The following is a 10,912-nucleotide window of genomic DNA, read 5'->3' on the forward strand; positions in this document are numbered from 1 at the left end:
CAACACTTCTAGCAGAGTGAGCTCAAAACCTGAACAGGCAAGGCACACCCTGTGCATGATAAGCCAGGGTGATGGCATACACAATCCAGTGAGCCATCCTCTGTTTAGAGATGGCCTTCTCCTTTGCCGGCCTCCATAACAGATAAGGTAACATGTAGCTATGTAGCATCTCAAGGCTCGGACGGGACAGAAAAAAGCTAGAGCTGGGTCTACCTCCTGTGGGGGCAGCACTTACAGGTTCACCACCTGATCCTGAAGGGAGTAATGAGAACCTTGGGCACATAGTCTGGCCGCAGCCTCAGGATTACCTGGGAGCCAGCTGGTCTAAACTCTAGGCACAAATCACCGACCGAAAATGTGTGCAGGTCTCCTACCCTCTTGATGGAGGCTAGTGCAAGCAGGAGCAGAGTTTTCAATGAAAGAAACTTTAGCTTGACTGATTGCAAAGGCTAAGGCAAAGGGCACTGCTGTAGTGTTTTAAGCACTAGAGACAGGTCCTAAGAGGGTATGGAGGGGGCTGGGGAGGATTTAACCTTCTGGCCCCCCTAAAGAACCCGATGACCAGGTCATGCTTACCTACCGACTTCCCTTCCATGGGGTCATGGTTAGCTGCTATTGCAGCCACATAGATTTTAAGGGTGAAGGGAGAGAGCCTTCGCTCCAGCTCTAGCTGCAAAATGCCTGGGGGTCTTCTCGACAAGAAGAACACTACTCGATGAACAGGTTCCACTTCATGGTGAAAGCATGTCTCAAAGACAGTGTTTTCGCCGAAGTGATGGTGTCCACTACCTTTTGGGGTAGGTCACCAACAACCTCCACTTCCCATCCAGGGACCATACATGAAGTTTCTAGAGGACTGGACGAGGGTGCCACAGTGTGCCATGTCTCCGAATAAGTAGATTCTTCCTCAGAGGATTCCGCCAGGTAGGGACTGTCACGAGGAGCATTAGTTTTGGGAACCAGGTCCGAGTGGGCCACAAGACATGCTCCTCGCCCCCTCTGACTCTTGCACAGCGTCTGTGCAAGTAAGCTAACTGGAGAAAAGATACTTGCGCAGGCCCGCAGCCAGCTTTGTTCCAGTGCGTCCATGCAGAGTGTTCCCTCATTCCCTAGAACAGCTGACAGTGAGAGGTTTCTGGAGAAGAAAACAGGTCTACCTGAGTGGCTCCGAAACTTTTCCAAATCAGCTGGAACACCCGGGGATGGAGTCGCCACTCTACTGGAAGTGTAGCTCAAGACAGCTCGTCGTTCGTTTGGTTGAGCAGGCCCGGAATGTGAATGGCATGAAGTGACCTCAGAATCTTCTGATCTTCTGATCAGTGGGACCGCTGTCCTGGAGGCCTGAGCGTGGTCCGTTGTTGGTCCATCCACAACTCTCCATGCCCTCCCAGGACCCAGAAACAGAGAAAACCGCTCTCTCGTCAAGATTTTCCAGATTTTTCACCCGGCCCTCAGATGCCTTCACCATCTCCCAAGAGCAGCCTTTTCCCTCTCTGGATCATCTAAGCACATGAGGTAGCAATTGTGTTCATCACCCATAATGATCGCATCTAGAAACGCCCGGGTGATGTGTTGTATATAGCAATACCCACATCGTCTTTACAAAGACGTAACATCAAGTTTGCCACACAACTTAGACTTTAAAAAGAAACCCCTATAAATTCTCTTTTAAAAAAAAAAGATATTTTTGGAGTGCTGAAGCACACAGGGGAGATGGCAATCTGCAACACAAACAGAGGGTCGTGCAGCCCATCTGACATGGGAAACCACCACCGCTGAAGCACCGTACCACCAACACGAAGAGCTTTCAAAGAGTACACTGAAATCGTTCAGTCTTCTTCTTTCAGTAGAGTAGTCATGAGCAGAACGATGTGATCACTCGGCTCTGAAGCAAAAAGCTGGTATGCATTGCACCTGCTGCCTTTTTATGCTCATGCTGTGATCAGCGGCTGCTGGTGTAATACCTGCATGCCAGTGTGCACTGGCTCATTTAGTTACACTCGAAGTAGATTGGTATCTCCAAAAAAAAAACGAAAAAAAAAAATGAATATATATATAAACCTGTGTCCAGCAGTATGCTAACAAGCCATGTGTGATTGCACAGTATATGTAAGAATATGGCAAATCACAGATAATTTTACTCATACCATAGAGATGCATTAATTCTCAGAAATATCAGGAGAGTGAATGTGAGAGATAAATTTATAATCCCATCATGGCTACCACAGACAGGAATCCGCTATTACTTTTTTATAAAGGATGATGTCATTCCCACTTATGTTGTTCTAGTAATGATGTAATTGGTTAAAGAGCTTAGTGGAAGCAATACACAGGGGCATATGAGGTGTGTTTTTAAAGGGTTTTGTGTGTGTGATAGAGAGAGAGAGAGAGAGAGAGAGAGAGAGAGAGAGAGAGAGAGAGAGAGAGAGAGAGAGAGAGAGAGAGAGAGAGAGAGAGAGAGAGAGAGAGAGAGAGAGAGAGAGAGAGAGAGAGAGAGAGAGAGAGAGAGAGAGAGAGAGAGAGAGAGAGAGAGAGAGAGAGAGAGAGAGAGAGAGATATGGTGGGTATAAACAGCAAGGCCAAGTTAATACTGAGAAAAACAGGTTCAGGACTAGTGTTAGATAAACATTAAATAAATGATAAATGTACAGTCTATCAGTAGAGAAATTCCATGTTTTTATGATATTGGAAAATAATTTATAAAATGAATTACTAAAATAATTTATTCCTAAAATACACACATTTTGGTAACACTTTAGAATACTGTTTCTTACTTACTACATAACTAATAAGGAATTATTGAAGAACTAACAGGTGATTATTCATTAACACTTAACTCACTACTGTTAACTACTAAGGAAGATGTGTTAATTAATCAGTATGTAATATAATTTTATGATTATCTTAAGTAACAGTTAGCTAATCAATAACTAATGTATTCTGTCATACCTCCTTAAGAACTACTATTAATTATCTACTAGTTAGGGTTCAAGAAAAATAACTATGAAGTAACTACTAATGAACAGTTTTACACAATTACATTGAATTGTGACCCTTTCATATAAAAGTTATTAGCAATATTAGTAGTAGTATGAAAATGCAATATTAATAAATGCAATACATTTTATAGAGGTTTTGCCTATGTAGTAAATTGTTTTGTGAGTGTTTTGTAAGAAATCAGCTTCCAACAGGAACCCCACCACGACTCCAGTGCCTTGCGATAACTTAAGTTAAATATTAGTTAGTTTTTATATTTTATATACAGTACTGTATGTGTGCCTCCTCAGCATATACCACATCACCATTAATTCAATTTCTGTATGTAAGGCAAAGCCTGAGGAAAAGTGAAAATACAGGTATCCAATTTGTAATTAATAAAAAATTATAAAATAATTATACAGGACTTATTTTGAACCTGAAACATTAGGCCTATTCTAAAGTGAAAATATTGGGAACCCATTAATAATTAATAAAGAATTATTCAGCTGCAACGTGATCTCACGCGAATACGTGTGTATTTTTATGTTAAATGTGGTTCTACCACACGTACATTTACTTACGTTTTCATGCACATAAAAACGTACAATCTTAACGTATTTATAGCAGTAAAACGTAAAAATACTTACGTGTTAGCAGCTAAAAAAAACGTAAATAATAAATAATAACGTAAAGTGTGAATGTACATGAATTCCCATGTATTAATATTAAAATCGTGGCCTTAATGATTTAAATCTGTTGTATTTGTCATATCAATACGTTACATGTTTTTAGTGAATTTATTGAAAGCAGTTTACTCATCTACTTAATAGGAAATTACAAATCACATCCATTTTATTTGTTTGCTGTACTCCATTTCTTTAGAATCCAGATGTTTGCAAGGAACATATCCAAATTCAGCCCTTTATCAATCGATCTTCATCTTCATTCTCAGCAACAGCGAACGTCAGAGTCAAAGCCCGCGCTCGTTATGATATGATTCGAATTTGAAAATAGCGCCAGTGCGCCACCCTCGAGAAACGTTACGACATGGTTTACGGCACTGATATCGAACTCTCATTGGTTCTCACCTTATTCTTCACAGATTGCGACATGCCGTGTTTCAGTTGATAGACATTTGAAATCAGTACTGCGCCAGTGCGCCTTCACGGAGAGAAGATTCATAATTTCACGGATTAATAAATTAAATTCTGCTCTGTACCTTATAAAAACTATTACCTCCAGAGAGGACTGCGACTGGAACTCATTATCATTTGAACTACTTTTGGTACCACTTTTGATATTTTCGCAAAGAATAAATGATTAATGTTACGTTTGTTTGTTTGTCTGTTATTTGTTTATTTATAACAGTAACGTTATGTAGTTTTAAGAAATGGTTATGGGTAGGTTTAGGGGTAGGTGTAGGATTAACGTTAGTGGCTCAAAATAACGTTTTAATGTTATATTTTTACTAAAATTGTGTTTTATTATGTTTTATTCTTTTAACATTCTGTATAAAATGGGTAGGTTTAGGTTTGGGTGGGGTTTCTTACATATATCAAAGAAAATTATAAAAAAAAAAAAAAAAAAAAACTAATAATCCGATACGCATTGAAAAGCAGCTTCATGAGCTTCTATGGATAACTGACTGGTAGAGAAAACTTTCTATCTGTACGTATTTGAGGTTGTTTTTACGTAAATTTAGTTAAGTATCGAACCTGTAATTACGTCCAGATAATACGTAAACGACACTGTAAATACGTAAAGGCACATACGTATTGGACAGTTTTAATTTACGTCTAAATATGTACGTTTTGATTGTGAGATCAGGCTGAATTATTAGATAATTCCTCAAGAATTACTTAGAATCTGAAACAGTATTCTAAAGTGAAAACATAGGGAACCCATTAGTAATTAATAAAGAATTATCAGATAATTTTGCAGGACTTGCAGAATTGTAAAGTGAACCTATTAGTAAATAATAATAAACTACATCACTTTGACTAAGAACAACCTATAAAAGTGATCATAAACTTTGTAAAATACTCTTAATACATTTCTTAATACAGCATATTTTATTCCATTTTAACATGTATACTGCCCACATTTGAACTAATTTAACAAACCTTTCATAATCAAAAGTTAAACATTTAGAAGCAAACAAAATCCATATTTCATTTCCATTATAGGCTAATAAGTGGGCTGTAACAAAGTTGCTACTGTAGTAGTACTTTGTACTTGTCCTTTTACTCAAGTAATTTTGAAAATGAATAGACCTACTTATAATTTTACTGGCGTAATATTTTATTGGGGTATCTGTACTTTTACTCAAGTAGGTACTTGATTTGTGGGACACAGCCTGATTATTATAGTGTTTTATTTTTTTGCGTATAACTGTTCAGTAGTAGTTATTTCATAATTTTTTTTTCTTAAACCTTAACTAGTAGATAATTAATAGTAGTTCTTCAGGAGGTATGACAGAATATATTAGTTACTGAATAGCTAACTGTTACTTAACACAATCATAAAATTATATTACATACTGATTAGTTAACACATCTTTCTTTGTAGTTAACAGTAGTGAGTTAAGTGTTAATGAATAATCACCTGTTAGTTCTTCAATAATTCCTTATTAGTTATGTAGTAAGTAAGAAAGTGTGATAAATTATTTGATAAAACTAAGTTTAGAAGAACATCATTTATTTAAAGTAGTAATTCTAAGTCTTTACATGGTAACTTTTTACCAATTTAATATGTCCATGTCCAAGTATTAATTTCATTTTTTTTTGTTACCCGATCCTGTTAAAATGGTATGTATAATAAATTATTTGTTTGTATATGTTATAGTATATTGCTTGCATATTATGTTATTAGGTTAATATATAGTAGTATCTTGTTTTTTAGAAAGCCAGTGCAAAGTTAATGTTGCATGGCTTGTTCATAAACCTAAAAAGACAAATATTAGCTTTGACATAATAAAAGCATGAACACGTCATCATGTGTGCTATTTCTATCCAGAACAGCTTAGAGCCCTTTTCAGTTTTGGGCTTGTATCTAAGAAAACCACACACACACATGAACACACAGAGAGAGATACTGACAAAGACCTTTCTGCAACCTTATTGGCTTTGAAGGTCTCTTTAGGTCAGAAAGCCTTCAGCAGATAGTACATCTGTTTGGCCTGCCTAATTCGCACGGATGTGTGCTGAATTTCAGAACATCAAATCCAATCTGGTTGTTAAAAAACTTTAAGGGTGTATAAAACACATTTAATGTTGTTAGGTGAATGGTGCTGTCTGCCTGCTGCCAGGAGGATATTTACTCTCTGATACTCTGAAGGGAACCAGAGCGAAATATATAAAACTATAGTGAAGCTAATGTTTCTATAGGCCACCTGCACATTTGAATATGATTCAACTTGATCTTGAAAATAATTTCAAAACAGTCCAGTTTTAACACACCTTTCATTCTAAACGTTATATTCTTTTTATATTGAGCTAACTTTAAATGGAAATTGTGTAATTTTTTTATTTATTTTTTATTTTTGTATTTCTCCAGTCCTTGTTTTATGTTAATTCCTCTGAAAAGTGAAACACTGGCCCTGTTGTGCCATGCCATCAAACAATTAAGCATTGTTTGAGTGGCAGTTTGACATGTCAGCTTCTTGCTTAATTGTGAGTACAGGATGGGACATTTTGTTTTTTCAACAGTGGAAGATAGTTGCTTGATAAGTGCAGCTTTACTTTTTTGTGTTGGCCTTTCTTGATAAAACAGGAAAGTTGAATGGGATATACACCTTTCATAATCTTAGGGCTGATTTGCTGCTCAAGAAACATCTCTAAATATTATCAGTATTGAAAACAGTTGTGATACTTAATGTTTTTGTGAAAACCATCATACATGCTTTCATTTTTTTGATGAATAGAAAGTTTAAAAGAACTGTGTTTATTTTAAATAGAAATATGTTCTAAAATTATTAATGTGTTTACTGTCACTTTTGGTCAATTTAATGCATTTTTGCTGAAAAAAATGAATAAATTCCTTTACAATAAATCTGTCCCCAAACTTGGGCTTATCCATTTTTGAAAAATAAATAAATTATCAGTTAATAGTCATTCGCAGGTTGCAGTCTCTGTTTGCTTACACAGCTGAAAGCAGGTGGAGAGCTGCTTGGCATGGGATAAGGCTCCTTTAAACAGTAATAATGGCAGAGGGATTTCAATCAGGTTATCTAAGAAATGGATAGGTTTTCACAGACAGAGATAAAAGCATGTACAGGACTGTTAGAGAAGTTTTTATATCCCTCAAGATGAATTTTGATCCAGTACTCGTGATTAATCTGGGAAATGCACGTAAGGGCTGAAATAAACCTCCTCCTTCCCTTACGAAAGGAAAATATATTTACCAATATATTTCTTAAAATATATTGTGATATATTGTAATATATTATATTCCATTTTATTTTCTAATAAAAATAAAAGTGATGCATGTTGATGAGACATCAAGATTTTGTATTAGTGCCAAATGGGATTTATGAATAATAATTTGACCTGGGGTGAAAGGTCAGCAATCACCCTGATTTGCCTTTTGTTAGAGATCAGAAAGACATTAAGACATTGGTAGACATCTGGCTGAATGCCTTCCTGGACCATCTTCAAAACTTGCATTGATCTTAGAGAAATATATGTTGCCTGGAGGCTACATCATGTTAGAAACATTATTTTGCAAGCGCAAATTCATGAATAGTTCAAATGCCTCTTGTCATGAAGCATTTTGTGTCTTGGCACAAGCAGCGTTTCTCTAACAGACCACTAGAATTCAACTTGCAGTGACTTAATTCTGTTACACTTACACTGATGCGAGAACACATGCACCTCAGACAAACAAAGAACAAACTGATGGACTCTTATTATCAATAATGGAAACAGGTCAGCACGTTTTCCTCAGCACTGTTGTGAAATCATCAGTACTTTCTCTTTCTCTCTGCTCAGATGCCTAATGCATCCTTACTCTTCCTATCTCTCCATTACAGTCTTTCTCTTCCTCTGAATCTCTCTCTTCTCCAGCTGCAGTGCAGTGCTGGTTTGCACATATGCCACTGATTGGCTCAAAGAGAAAATAAAGCCCCTCTGGATGAGATAATCATCAAAACATACACAATAATCTCGTGCACGCTGGGCCTGGCTTTGTGTTTAGCTCTGGTATAATGAAGCAAATGAAGGTAACAGAGAGGAGCAGCCTACCTCTGATTCCGCCGTCTTCTCTTTTTTCTGTTTCTCTGGATCTGTCGTTCCCAGATGGTTGCCTTACTGATCTTTTGACTGTAGCTCTTCCTCCGGCTGCCGTCCCTGCCGTCTGTCGCATCTCTTTCTGTTTCTTTGTGGTTCTCGCTCTTCCACACACATACACAAACCCCCTCCCCTTTCTATCCTCCCTCCCCTCCTACCTCCTCCTCTTCTCTCCTCCATTCATCCAGTATCCCGAGTCTCTCTCTCTCTCTCTCTCTCTCTCTACTGTCATTATATCACCAGAGACAGTAGCAGGTGGGTGTTGTAAGACACGCAGGGGCCGTGTTGCCTCCATTGGCCATCTCTTCCCCCTCCCACCCTCTGTGTCTTTTTTTTTCTCTTTAGATTATCGTGTTCACTTGAGCTGCTCTGAAAGGCTGAGCACTCATTCACTCACAGTCAGATGGAAGACATGGAGGTAGAGGCCCTCCACATTCCCCTCCTCGCTCTTGCATGGGCATTCAGTGTATTTACATGTGAGTGTGTGTGAGATTGTAGATGGATTAATCCACAGTACAGAGCTGGGTTTAGTGTGGTCCTGAGCTGTAGTATGGGTCATCTTAGGTACAGTAAGGTTCAAAATATAAGACCATATCGAAAATCTGATTAATAAACAAGAACAGAAAGTTTTAGAATCCTCATAGAGTTTAATAATTAGATATTTAGATAAATTAATAGCAGGTGTGTGTGTAACCCAGTATGTGTTTTGGATAGGGCCATGTGGTCTTCTTTGACACAGTAGCATTGCATAAATAATATGGATGTTCTTCAGTCAGAGGCCCTCATTAATGGGTGCAGGGGTCATCAAGGGTTGAAAGGCTTGTTTGGGGCTTCTGTCTAATTAATTCAGAGACATCTGTTACAACTGATCTGACTCTAAGGAAAAGATTTACAAGAGTCACTCTGTCACACACATGCACACACACACTCATGGGTAATAAAAGGTCATCTTTTTAAATGGCTGTTCCCTTTCGAGGGAACTTCGAACTGCGTCCTCTAGGGGCCGCTTTGGGGAACACCTCGTCGTGACCCATGTCTGAAGCATACATTGAAAAAACACCAACTGAGGTGAGCCTTTTATTTCTGCATGATCTCCATACAGAGATTAAAAAGAAATGAAAGATGCCGTTTTCTTCTCGCATCCATTGGTTTCGGCATGAAAGTAATCTGCCGACATCGAAGTGATGCGCGAAAGCGGCTATGAGGGAATGCCCCCTGTAGAAAGAGCAAAAATTTTTTTTGAAATAATTTATAAATAATTTTTATCTGTGAAAATTGTTTTCTTTCTGCAGGGGAAACATCCTCTCTTAATCTCCCTCCTTGCCATTTAAGTCCCTTCAGAAAATCATCTCGCTTAAATGGCAAGGCATACGCAGTAGCAGGTCAGGCTGTGGCTTTATTACACACAATGCTGGTGCTTCAAGCATATCAGACTGATCTGCTAAGAGACCTGGATAGAGGCAGGGCCTTTTTCAGGCCTGGCACAGCACTGCAGGGAATTTCATGGATGTCCGGCCAGGTCACCCCGAGGGGTCTCCTGGCCGCTTAGGGGTGCTGTCGCATCTAGCAGGAAGTGAAGGTGGCAGTTACAGAAGTCTTCTTGTATATGCTGCCTCAGGTGATGCTCCCCTCGCCCGAGGTTTGTAAAATTGAGCTTGCCTCTCCCGTGAGATTCAGCGCCTCTGCGATGCTTAGGAACCTTTAAGTACACACGCTAAGCTTTGTGTACTTTCTCAAAACCACATGGTGGTCAGTGTGCATGTGAACACTTTGCGCACTTTCTAAAAATCCACGAAAGACTCTTTCTGAAATCTTTTACGATAAGGGTTACGCGCTCCGCTCCATTCCCTTTCTTGAGATGATTAGACCTTGGTTCCTTGGGCTCCATTCAGCCAGTGTGTATTTGTTTATACACCTCAAGCATCGCTTCCCTCAACATGAGGGGCTATTTGGGTGATTCTCGTGGTAACTTAGCAGCGCTCCCCTTTTTCCAAAAAAGGGTCGCCTATGAGCGCGCTACTCTGAGCTCGGAGTTCTCCTCTCATATGAGACTGAGTTCTCTGTTTTTTCCCCAGAGCGCTCCAGTATTGTTTCCATAGATTGAGCTGATGACTCTCAATCATACTGTTTTGAGATGCAACATTCCATCTATGAGCTGCTCTATCAGAGTGCCACGAGAGCCCCTCCTTAGAACAGTATTTGAGAATCCATGCTATGGTAAGTCTGCATGTGAAGTCTTTGCACACTTTCTGAAATCCACACTGTGGTAAGTTCGCACACTAGTATTCTGCGTTCTTTCTAAAATTCTATACGGTGAGGGCTTGTTGCGGTTGCTTCGTGCCCTTTCTTGAGTTGGTAAAAGCCCCGTTCATCTTGGGCGCCACTCCACCCATGTATCCTCGGATACCTATCTAAACAGGGTGTTGCTACTAGAGAAATTTCGAGACAGCTCTTTCAGCAAGCATATGCGTAAGCTAGCGGTAGCCCCTGTGTGACAGGCAAGACTTGGTAGAAATGCTAGGTTCTTAGCCGTATCCCTTTAAAGAAATCTTTCCAAGCCTTCAGCTCTACCCTGGGCCGAGGCCCTAACAATTAAGTTGGTTATGTAGCTTAGGCCTTTTGGCCGTAAGGGGTACTGTCAGAGACAG

At 39.1% G+C, this 10,912-nt stretch overlaps 1 protein-coding gene across 4 annotated transcripts in view; it reads right to left on the reverse strand.

Moving 5' to 3' along the window:
- The window catches only part of LOC132149049 (MAGUK p55 subfamily member 3-like), a 29,071-nt gene extending 20,704 nt beyond the window's left edge, over positions 1–8,367 (reverse strand). For all 4 annotated transcript variants that reach the window (XM_059557980.1, XM_059557974.1, XM_059557965.1 and 1 more), the window contains exon 1: positions 8,220–8,367. The gene's annotated coding sequence lies outside the window, so the exon portion shown is untranslated. The remainder of the gene's footprint in view (positions 1–8,219) is intronic.
- Between the last annotated feature and the right edge of the window lie 2,545 nt (positions 8,368–10,912).

This window comes from Carassius carassius, chromosome 1, assembly GCF_963082965.1.
Source record: "Carassius carassius chromosome 1, fCarCar2.1, whole genome shotgun sequence".
In the NCBI taxonomy this organism is placed as follows: Eukaryota; Metazoa; Chordata; class Actinopteri; order Cypriniformes; family Cyprinidae; genus Carassius; species Carassius carassius.